Genomic DNA, 10,702 nt, shown 5'->3' with positions numbered 1-10,702 from the left:
TTCTGTCTGTAGCATCTTAAGACCTGGGACAAACACTGGGGCTAAAATCTTTTGTTTCCGAAATACTATATGACGGGGGCGGGGCTTCAAAGTTTTCACTTAAGATTTCCTTCGCCGCAATGGACAAAATGCTTAATAACTCTCCTGCACATGCTGCTAAAAATCCAAAACTTCACATGTACATAAAGAGTCGGTACCTGAAGACATCTATATGTTTATACTCTGTTATACACCTTGCGCCAATCAATATAATTTTTTACATTTTGACGTACTGCACGGTGCCCTTTTAACGAATCCGATTGAAAATTGGCTAGAAAAGACTCAAGACATTGATCTTACTCTATCCCTATTTTTGTGACTTTCCTTCGAAGGGCGTGGCTATTACGGTGCCGCAGAGTCTGATTATTCTCCGTGGCAACAAAAGTTCCTGCAAAATGATTCAGATGATCCATCTTCTCGAAATTTTTCACATTTGAGGATATTCAGGCCCTGAAGACGGCTGCCAACTTATTTTTGATCGCAGTGGTAGCGCCACCAACTGGTTAAAACAAATACAAATTATTTTCGTTGATGTTTTTCTCCGGGCAGGTTCACAAAATCTACCTTATATTTGCTCGGATGAGTGTTTAGGCCTTGAGGATGTCACAATACGAAAGTCTTTCGCCTTCTTCAGAGTGTCACATGATGGTGTCTTGTGACCCGTCTTTATCAGCTGATGTTCCATGAGGGCGTGACTTACCTGTCACAAGAATGAAGGCAAGTCACACCCCCCGCTGTCCGTTCACTCCGCCAAGATGCTGCTCTAGGTGGTAGAGAGGATGAAGGCTCCCTTGTCTCTGTTCATGGTTTTTATGCCTCGCTTGCAGATCTCAATGGCCTCTCTGATCCAGCGCTGTTGTTTGTTCTCTTCGGTGCGGATGACCCTGCCCTTCTCCCGGTCCATGATGTGGTTTTCCCTTTTGCAGTGGTCAGTGATTGCTGATTTGTAATGTTCATGTTGTGCTTGTTCTTTTACTGCTCTGATTTTTCATTTTTTTGACAGGTAAGTCACACCCTCATGGAACATCAGCTGATAAAGACGGGTCTCAAGACACCATCATGCGACACTCTGAAGAAGGCGAAAGACTCGCCGAAACATGTCAGGTAAAAAATTAACCTAAAACATAATTGTCTGCTTTTAATGAATCAGTCAAATATCAATAATAAGAAGACAAAATGAACCTAATACAAATAAATGAATGCTTAATAACTCCCCTGCACATGCTCCTGAAAATCCAAACCTTCACCTGTAAATAAAACGTCCCGACCTGAAGACATCTTAATGTTATTATTTTGTTATACACACAGCGCCGCCAAGTGGAATCAAAAATGTGTTTTTATTTTAATTTTCACATCCTGCACGGTGCCCTTTTGACAAATCCGACTGAAAATTAGTCAGAAAAGACTCAAGACAATGATCTTTCTCTCTGCCGAATTTTGTGACGTTTTGGCAAAAGGCGTGGCTATTACGGTGCTGAAAAGTCAGATTGTACTCTGTGGCAACAAAAGCTCCGGCAACATGACTCAGATGATCCTATCTTCTCGAAGTTGTACACATTTGAGGATACTTCAGCCCTGAAGACATCTACCAACTTATTTTTCATCGTAGTAGTAGCGCCACCAACTGGTAAAAGCTAATACAAGTTATTTTCTTGGATGTTTTTCTCCGTGCAACTCAACAAGGCCGCCCTCATATATGCTCGGATGACTGTTTCGGCCATGAGGATGTCACAATACGAAATTCGTCCTTTTTCGTGTAAAGTTGTGGGAGTGGCATTGCACTGTTCGGCAATAAAACAACGCTGATTATGAGGTTCTAAATATGAACGACAACTCGTGAAACTTTACACACACATCAGGCCGAGCAAATTTATCAATATTTTATACGTTAGTTGTGCAGCTTTTTTGAAATGGCTCGCCATGGCCCTCGAGAAAAGTTAAAAAAAGAATAGAATAGAAATAGAAATCCCTTTATTGTCATTGTACTCAAGTGTGCAACGAGATTAGAGGGCTCCCCTCTCCAGTGCAATACAACAATAATACAGACAATATATAAATTAGATAAATAAATAAGACAGTGCAATGGAATTCAGTACTGAATAGGGCATATAGAAACACATCACAATGCTGTTTTGCAAGGTTAGGGTGGTCTCGTGTGTGTGTGAGAGTTCAGTATGGAGATGGCTCTCGGAAAGAAACTGTTTCTCAGTCGATTGGTCCTTGATTTGATGCATCTGTAGCGCCTGCCAGAGGGCAACCGGTCGAACAGGTGTGAGTTTGGGTGGGTATTGTCTTTGACGATGTTGAGAGCCCTTCTGAGGCACCGGGCGGTGTAGATGTCCGACAGCGAGGGGAGAGGGCAGCCAATAATCCTTTGCGCTGTTTTGACTGTCCTCTGGAGCCTCACTCTGTCCGCCTCAGTGCAGCCGCTGTACCAGGTGGAGACACAGTACGTCAGCAGGCTCTCGATGGACGAGTGGTAGAAGGCCAGCAGCAGCTTCCTGTCCAGGTTGAATTTCCTGAGGACTCTCAGGAAGTGCAGACGTTGGCGGACCTTCTTTACCACTGCTGTGGTGTTGTGACTCCAAGAAAGGTCATCGGAGATCTGTACTCCCAGGAACTTGAACGTGTGGACCCTCTCCACACACACGCCTTCGATGCAGAGGGGGGGCGGCAGCGTCTTGTTCCTCCTGAAGTCGACGACAATCTCCTTTGTTTTAGCAGAGTTAAGGTGCAGTCTGTTGTCCTTGCACCAAGTTGTCAGTCTCCCTACCTCCTCTCTGTAGGCTGTCTCGTCACCTTCCGAGATCAGACCGACCACTGTCGTGTCGTCAGCAAACTTGACGATGGTGTTGTTGCCGTGGGCCGGGCTGCAGTCGTAGGTGTAGAGGGCGTACAGGAGAGGGCTCAGCACGCATCCTTGGGGGGAACCGGTGCTCACCATGAGGGTGGAGGACGTGTAGGGGCCGAGCAACACAGTCTGGGGTCTGTTGGTCAGAAAGTCCTTAATCCAGAAGTGTGTGAGGGCAGGGAGGCCGAGAGTGTCCAGTTTGGCGACGAGGATGTCTGGGATGATCGTGTTGAATGCCGAGCTGTAGTCCACAAAGAGCATCCTTGCATAGCTCCGCTGTTGTTCCAGGTGGCCCAGCACAACATGCAGAGCAGCCCTGGTTGAGTGTTTCACCTCGCTTTTTGTAAATTTTATGGAGTACAGTGAACCCTCGGTTATCGCGGTTAATGGGGACCGAGACCACCCGCGAAAACTGAAAATCCGCGAAGTAGCGGCGCACCTTCAAAAATGCTTAAAAAAAAAATACAATATATATATATATATATATATATATATATATATACGGGGAGAGAGAGAGTGAAATTCATGTTATAACAAAAAAAACAAATTATTATTAAAACGTATTATTTTTTTATTCCCCAGCCATTCTTTTTGTATTTATTTAATTACTCCGACTTTTACCTGCTGGTACGCCGTCCGGTGTGCCCTCTGCAATGAAAGGTGCCATTCTTTATTTATTTATTTATTTATTCATTTATTCATTCATAACTGACAGCTTCGCGCTCCGCTCGTGCCCGGGCGGAAGAGGTGCTCCAATTCGGCTTAACTGTGACACACGCCCACCCTCCTCCCCCGGAGCTTCCATTCGGTTAAACTTAGGGGCCGCTTGGCACCGCCCGTGCCCGGGGAAGGTGCTCCTCTTCGGCTTACTGTGTCGCGAGCATGCCCTCCTCCTCCGGAGCTTCCATTCGGTTAAACTTAGGGGCCGCTTGGAACCGCCCGTGCCCGGGGAAGGTGCTCCTCTTCGGCTTACTGTGACGCGAGCATGCCCTCCTCCTCCGGAGCTTCCATTCCATTAAACTTAGGGGCCGCTTGGCACCGCCCGTGCCCGGGGAAGGTGCTCCTCTTCGGCTTACTGTGACGCGAGCATGCCCGCCTCCTCCGGAGCTTCCATTCGGTTAAACTTAGGGGCCGCTTGGAACCGCCCGTGCCCGGCAAAGGTGCTCCTCTTCGGCTTACTGTGACGCGAGCATGCCCTCCTCCTCCGGAGCTTCCATTTGGTTAAACTTAGGGGCCGCTTGGAACCGCCCGTGCCTGGGGAAGGTGCTCCTCTTCGGCTTACTGTGACGCGAGCATGCCCTCCTCCTCCGGAGCTTCCATTCGGTTAAACTTAGGGGCCGCTTGGCACCGCCCGTGCCCGGGGACGGTGCTCCTCTACGGCTTAACTGCCACGCACGCCGGCCGGAGCCCTGGTACGGTCCGAACCGCGCGAAACGTCGCCACCGATCGTGTCCGGGGGAACGTGCTCTTCTTCGTCCACTCTCCTCTTCGCCCACGCTCTTCTTCGGCGCACGCCGGCCGTCTAACCGCTCCAGCGCCCGTCGTGCCGCTCGGCGAAACTACAATGCCCCCGAATATTTTTTATACCCGCGAAGCACTGAACCCGCGAAAGGTGAACCGCGAAGTAGCGAGGGTTCACTGTATGTATAAGACCAAGACCTACAAAAAAGTCTCTTGGAGCAATGAGCTAGGTTTTACAGGAAGTCGGCCATTTTGAATTTACTTAAAAGGGGCGGGTCACCACAATGGACTTTGTGTAGAAATTATTATTGGGGCCCGAGCAGCGACCGCGGCGAGGTCCCTATTGTTTATGTAGAAATTATTATTAGGGCCCGAGCAGCGACCGCTACGAGGTCCCCATTGTTTTTGTGGAAATTATTATTATTATTATTATTAGGGCCCGAGCAGTGACCGCTGCGAGGTCCCTATTGTTTTTCTAGAAATTGTTATTAGGGCCCGAGCTGCGACGGCTGCGAGGTCCCTATTGTTTTTGTAGAAAATATTATTACTTTTATTATTATTATTATTATTATTATTAGGGCCTGAGCAGCGACCGCTGCGAAGTCCCTGTTGTTTTTGTAGAAATTATTATTATTATTATTTTTCCGATTGTTCGATCGCATTTTTGACCCCGAAACATGCACAAAAACTCACCAAACTTGGCAGTCTCATCGGGCATGGCGAGAAATTTGATATTTTAACGTCTAATATGAACAGGAAGTGAGTTATGAATTTTTGAAAGTCCGACTTTTGCCCTTTTTTGCATGTTTACAGGGGTCATTCTTTTGCACCCTGATCCTAAAGGCTTCATCTGATTGCCTTAAAATTCTGTCTGTAGCATCTTAAGACCTAGGACAAACACTGGGGCTAAAATCTTTTGTTTCCGAAATACTATATGACGGGGGCGGGGCTTCAAAGTTTTCACTTAAGATTTACTTCGCCGCAATGGACAAAATGCTTAATAACTCTCCTGCACATGCTGCTAAAAATCCAAAACTTCACATGTACATAAAGAGTCGGTACCTGAAGACATCTATATGTTTATATTCTGTTATACACCTTGCGCCAATCAATATAATTTTTTACATTTTGACGTACTGCACGGTGCCCTTTTAACGAATCCGATTGAAAATTGGCTAGAAAAGACTCAAGACATTGATCTTACTCTATCCCTATTTTTGTGACTTTCCTTCGAAGGGCGTGGCTATTACGGTGCCGCAGAGTCTGATTATTCTCCGTGGCAACAAAAGTTCCTGCAAAATGATTCAGATGATCCATCTTCTCGAAATTTTTCACATTTGAGGATATTCAGGCCCTGAAGACGGCTGCCAACTTATTTTTGATCGCAGTGGTAGCGCCACCAACTGGTTAAAACAAATACAAATTATTTTCGTTGATTTTTTTCTCCGGGCAGGTTCACAAAATCTACCTTATATTTGCTCGGATGAGTGTTTAGGCCTTGAGGATGTCACAATACGAAAGTCTTTCGCCTTCTTCAGAGTGTCACATGATGGTGTCTTGTGACCCGTCTTTATCAGCTGATGTTCCATGAGGGCGTGACTTACCTGTCACAAGAATGAAGGCAAGTCACGCCCCCCGCTGTCCGTTCACTCCGCCAAGATGCTGCTCCAGGTGGTAGAGAGGATGAAGGCTCCCTTGTCTCTGTTCATGGTTTTTATGCCTCGCTTGCAGATCTCAATGGCCTCTCTGGTCCAGCGCTGTTGTTTGTTCTCTTCGGTGCGGATGACCCTGCCCTTCTCCCGGTCCATGATGTGGTTTTCCCTTTTGCAGTGGTCAGTGATTGCTTATTTGTAATGTTCATGTTGTGCTTGTTCTTTTACTGCTCTGATTTTTCATTTTTTTGACAGGTAAGTCACACCCTCATGGAACATCAGCTGATAAAGACGGGTCTCAAGACACCATCATGCGACACTCTGAAGAAGGCGAAAGACTCGCCGAAACATGTCAGGTAAAAAATTAACCTAAAACATAATTGTCTGCTTTTAATGAATCAGTCAAATATCAATAATAAGAAGACAAAATGAACCTAATACAAATAAATGAATGCTTAATAACTCCCCTGCACATGCTCCTGAAAATCCAAACCTTCACCTGTAAATAAAACGTCCCGACCTGAAGACATCTTAATGTTATTATTTTGTTATACACACAGCGCCGCCAAGTGGAATCAAAAATGTGTTTTTATTTTAATTTTCACATCCTGCACGGTGCCCTTTTGACCAATCCGACTGAAAATTAGTCAGAAAAGACTCAAGACAATGATCTTACTCTCTGCCGAATTTTGTGACGTTTTGGCAAAAGGCGTGGCTATTACGGTGCTGAAAAGTCAGATTGTACTCTGTGGCAACAAAAGCTCCGGCAACATGACTCAGATGATCCTATCTTCTCGAAGTTGTACACATTTGAGGATACTTCAGCCCTGAAGACATCTACCAACTTATTTTTCATCGTAGTAGTAGCGCCACCAACTGGTAAAAGCTAATACAAGTTATTTTCTTGGATGTTTTTCTCCGTGCAACTCAACAAGGCCGCCCTCATATATGCTCGGATGACTGTTTCGGCCATGAGGATGTCACAATACGAAATTCGTCCTTTTTCGTGTAAAGTTGTGGGAGTGGCATTGCACTGTTCGGCAATAAAACAACGCTGATTATGAGGTTCTAAATATGAACGACAACTCGTGAAACTTTACACACACATCAGGCCGAGCAAATTTATCAATATTTTATACGTTAGTTGTGCAGCTTTTTTGAAATGGCTCGCCATGGCCCTCGAGAAAAGTTAAAAAAAGAATAGAATAGAAATAGAAATCCCTTTATTGTCATTGTACTCAAGTGTGCAACGAGATTAGAGGGCTTCCCTCTCCAGTGCAATACAACAATAATACAGACAATATATAAATTAGATAAATAAATACGACAGTGCAATGGAATTCAGTACTGAATAGGGCATATAGAAACACATCACAATGCTGTTTTGCAAGGTTAGGGTGGTCTCGTGTGTGTGTGAGAGTTCAGTATGGAGATGGCTCTCGGAAAGAAACTGTTTCTCAGTCTATTGGTCCTTGATTTGATGCATCTGTAGCGCCTGCCAGAGGGCAACCGGTCGAACAGGTGTGAGTTTGGGTGGGTATTGTCTTTGACGATGTTGAGAGCCCTTCTGAGGCACCGGGCGGTGTAGATGTCCGACAGCGAGGGGAGAGGGCAGCCAATAATCCTTTGCGCTGTTTTGACTGTCCTCTGGAGCCTCACTCTGTCCGCCTCAGTGCAGCCGCTGTACCAGGTGGAGACACAGTACGTCAGCAGGCTCACGATGGACGAGTGGTAGAAGGCCAGCAGCAGCTTCCTGTCCAGGTTGAATTTCCTGAGGACTCTCAGGAAGTGCAGACGTTGGCGGACCTTCTTTACCACTGCTGTGGTGTTGTGACTCCAAGAAAGGTCATCGGAGATCTGTACTCCCAGGAACTTGAACGTGTGGACCCTCTCCACACACACGCCTTCGATGCAGAGGGGGGGCGGCAGCGTCTTGTTCCTCCTGAAGTCGACGACAATCTCCTTTGTTTTAGCAGAGTTAAGGTGCAGTCTGTTGTCCTTGCACCAAGTTGTCAGTCTCCCTACCTCCTCTCTGTAGGCTGTCTCGTCACCTTCCGAGATCAGACCGACCACTGTCGTGTCGTCAGCAAACTTGACGATGGTGTTGTTGCCGTGGGCCGGGCTGCAGTCGTAGGTGTAGAGGGCGTACAGGAGAGGGCTCAGCACGCATCCTTGGGGGGAACCGGTGCTCACCATGAGGGTGGAGGACGTGTAGGGGCCGAGCAACACAGTCTGGGGTCTGTTGGTCAGAAAGTCCTTAATCCAGATGTGTGTGAGGGCAGGGAGGCCGAGAGTGTCCAGTTTGGCGACGAGGATGTCTGAGATGATCGTGTTGAATGCCGAGCTGTAGTCCACAAAGAGCATCCTTGCATAGCTCCGCTGTTTTTCCAGGTGGCCCAGCACAACATGCAGAGCAGACCTGGTTGAGTGTTTCACCTCGCTTTTTGTAAATTTTATGGAGTACAGTGAACCCTCGGTTATCGCGGTTAATGGGGACCGAGACCACCCGCGAAAACTGAAAATCCGCGAAGTAGCGGCGCACCTTCAAAAATGCTTAAAAAAAAAATACAATATATATATATATATATATATATATACGGGGAGAGAGAGAGTGAAATTCATGTTATAACAAAAAAAACAAATTATTATTAAAACGTATTATTTTTTTATTCCCCAGCCATTCTTTTTGTATTTATTTAATTACTCCGACTTTTACCTGCTGGTACGCCGTCCGGTGTGCCCTCTGCAATGAAAGGTGCCATTCTTTATTTATTTATTTATTTATTCATTTATTCATTCATAACTGACAGCTTCGCGCTCCGCTCGTGCCCGGGCGGAAGAGGTGCTCCAATTCGGCTTAACTGTGACACACGCCCACCCTCCTCCCCCGGAGCTTCCATTCGGTTAAACTTAGGGGCCGCTTGGCACCGCCCGTGCCCGGGGAAGGTGCTCCTCTTCGGCTTACTGTGTCGCGAGCATGCCCTCCTCCTCCGGAGCTTCCATTCGGTTAAACTTAGGGGCCGCTTGGAACCGCCCGTGCCCGGGGAAGGTGCTCCTCTTCGGCTTACTGTGACGCGAGCATGCCCTCCTCCTCCGGAGCTTCCATTCCATTAAACTTAGGGGCCGCTTGGCACCGCCCGTGCCTGGGGAAGGTGCTCCTCTACGGCTTAACTGCCACGCACGCCGGCCGGAGCTCTGGTACGGTCCGAACCGCGCGAAACGTCGCCACCGATCGTGTCCGGGGGAACGTGCTCTTCTTCGTCCACTCTCCTCTTCGCCCACGCTCTTCTTCGGCGCACGCCGGCCGTCTAACCGCTCCAGCGCCCCGTCGTGCCGCTCGGCGAAACTACAATGCCCCCGAATATTTTTTATACCCGCGAAGCACTGAACCCGCGAAAGGTGAACTGCGAAGTAGCGAGGGTTCACTGTATGTATAAGACCAAGACCTACAAAAAAGTCTCTTGGAGCAATGAGCTAGGTTTTACAGGAAGTCGGCCATTTTGAATTTACTTAAAAGGGGCGGGTCACCACAATGGACTTTGTGTAGAAATTATTATTGGGGCCCGAGCAGCGACCGCGGCGAGGTCCCTATTGTTTATGTAGAAATTATTATTAGGGCCCGAGCAGCGACCGCTACGAGGTCCCCATTGTTTTTGTGGAAATTATTATTATTATTATTATTAGGGCCCGAGCAGTGACCGCTGCGAGGTCCCTATTGTTTTTCTAGAAATTGTTATTAGGGCCCGAGCTGCGACGGCTGCGAGGTCCCTATTGTTTTTGTAGAAAATATTATTACTTTTATTATTATTATTATTAGGGCCTGAGCAGCGACCGCTGCGAAGTCCCTGTTGTTTTTGTAGAAATTATTATTATTATTATTTTTCCGATTGTTCGATCGCATTTTTGACCCCCGAAACATGCACAAAAACTCACCAACTTGGCAGTCTCATCGGGCATGGCGAGAAATTTGATATTTTAACATCTAATATGAACAGGAAGTGAGTTATGAATTTTTGAAAGTCCGACTTTTGCCCTTTTTTGCATGTTTACAGGGGTCATTCTTTTGCACCCTGATCCTAAAGGCTTCATCTGATTGCCTTAAAATTCTGTCTGTAGCATCTTAAGACCTGGGACAAACACTGGGGCTAAAATCTTTTGTTTCCGAAATACGATATGACGGGGGCGGGGCTTCAAAGTTTTCACTTAAGATTTCCATCGCCGCAATGGACAAAATGCTTAATAACTCTCCTGCACATGCTGCTAAAAATCCAAAACTTCACATGTACATAAAGAGTCGGTACCTGAAGACATCTATATGTTTATATTCTGTTATACACCTTGCGCCAATCAATATCATTTTTTACATTTTGACGTACTGCACGGTGCCCTTTTAACGAATCCGATTGAAAATTGGCTAGAAAAGACTCAAGACATTGATCTTACTCTATCCCTATTTTTGTGACTTTCCTTCGAAGGGCGTGGCTATTGCGGTGCCGCAGAGTCTGATTATTCTCCGTGGCAACAAAAGTTCCTGCAAAATGATTCAGATGATCAATCTTCTCGAAAATTTTCACATTTGAGGATATTCAGGCCCTGAAGACGGCTGCCAACTTCTTTTTGATCGCAGTGGTAGCGCCACCAACTGGTTAAAACAAGTACAAATTATTTTCGTTGATGTTTTTCTCCGGGCAGGTTCACA

Source organism: Idiotropiscis lumnitzeri, unplaced genomic scaffold, assembly GCF_059441095.1.
Source record: "Idiotropiscis lumnitzeri isolate Australia: NSW breed Sydney's pygmy pipehorse unplaced genomic scaffold, RoL_Ilum_1.0 HiC_scaffold_68, whole genome shotgun sequence".
Taxonomy (NCBI): domain Eukaryota; kingdom Metazoa; phylum Chordata; class Actinopteri; order Syngnathiformes; family Syngnathidae; genus Idiotropiscis; species Idiotropiscis lumnitzeri.
This window is presented reverse-complemented; position numbering follows the sequence as displayed.